Source organism: Mus caroli, chromosome 5, assembly GCF_900094665.2.
Source record: "Mus caroli chromosome 5, CAROLI_EIJ_v1.1, whole genome shotgun sequence".
Taxonomy (NCBI): domain Eukaryota; kingdom Metazoa; phylum Chordata; class Mammalia; order Rodentia; family Muridae; genus Mus; species Mus caroli.
In genome coordinates, this window is record NC_034574.1 from 7,001,235 (window position 1) to 7,002,719 (window position 1,485).

At 36.3% G+C, this 1,485-nt stretch overlaps 1 pseudogene; it reads left to right on the top strand.

Annotated features, from left to right (window-relative positions):
* The window catches only part of LOC110294121, a 2,493-nt pseudogene extending 1,287 nt beyond the window's left edge, over positions 1-1,206 (top strand).
* The last annotated feature ends 279 nt before the right edge of the window (positions 1,207-1,485 follow it).

The window sequence follows — 1,485 nt, forward strand, 5'->3', positions numbered from 1 at the left end:
TCCTTCCTTCCTTCCTTCCCCCCCTCTCTCTTTCTTTCTTCTTTCTTTCTTTTTCTTTCTTTTTTATTAGATTTTTTTTATATCCATTTCAAATGTTATCCCAAAAGTTCCCTATACCCTCCCTCTACCCTGCTCCCTTACCCACCCACTTCCACTTCTTGGCTCTGGCATTCCCCTGTATTGGGGCATATAAAGTGCAATACCAAGGGGCTTCTCTTCCCAGTGTTTGCCAACTAGGCCATCTTCTGCTACATATGCAGCTAGAGATACAAGTCTGGGGGTACTGGTTAGTTCATATTGTTGTTCCATCTATAGGGTTGCAGACCCCTTCAGCTCCTTGGGTGCTTTCTCTAGCTTCTCCTTTGGGGGCCCTGTGTTCCATCTTATAGTTGACTGTGAGCATCCACTTCTGTATTTGCCAGGCACTGGCATGGCCTCATGTGAGACAACTATAACAGGGTCCCTTCAGCAAAGAAGAAAATAATGGCTTAATTCTCATTTTACAATCTTAAAAACTCTATACAAACGTTAGGAAAATTTAAAAGTATCCTACAACACTTATTTTCTCGGTAATTTAGGTAGCATTTCTCAAAATATAGCAACGTTTAACTTTGGCTCTGTGTGTGTGTGTGTGTGTGTGTGTCTGTGTCTGTGTGTCTGTGTCTGTGTGTGTACACGAATCTGTCATGTGGCATCACCTGAAATCTACTAGCAATAACCATATAGTGGTAGTGTGGCTAGTTTGTAAAGCACAATTGGATTCAGTCCTGTAAGTATTGCTCCTGAAAAATGTATATAATGTACTATTTTATTGAAAAGTCTACATGCTTTCACATGTTCTCTGTAGCACGATAGCCTGGGGAAACCAAAAGCTCTTCTTAAACAGTATAAGGATTCCAGATGGTGGAATCTATATACACATATATGGTGTATAATATTATACACATATTATACAACACATATATGTAATAAATATCTTCAATCTTCTAAATGCAGGATCTACAAACTCATGTGATATTTCTAATAATTCTTTCTATTTGTCAAATCATTATTTAATACAATGAAGTTACAGAATATTCCTGACTGGATGAAAAGGTTGGATTTATAAAACTTAGGTTTTCTTAACTTGGTTATTGTCATACCTTTTTGGGCTCATCTGTCTTTAATTTTTCAGAGCCAGTTTTAGAAACAAGACTAGATATGTGATGTGGGATTTTTTTTTCCCCAAGATTAGTAATGTTATCAAGGAGGAATATGAAAAGAAAAACAAAATAATAGAAGTTAAGTAACAAAACGAAAAAAGGATGAATGTAAGACAAAAGTTCAAACAACATTGTTTTCCATGGAATATGGAAAAAATACATATAGTTGATGTATCAGGAAATTTAAAATATTTAAAATGTTTGAAAATATAAAAACAGTGAGGTGGAGAGAGAGAGAGAGAGAGAGAGAGAGAGAGAGAGAGAGAGAGAGAGAGAGAGAGAG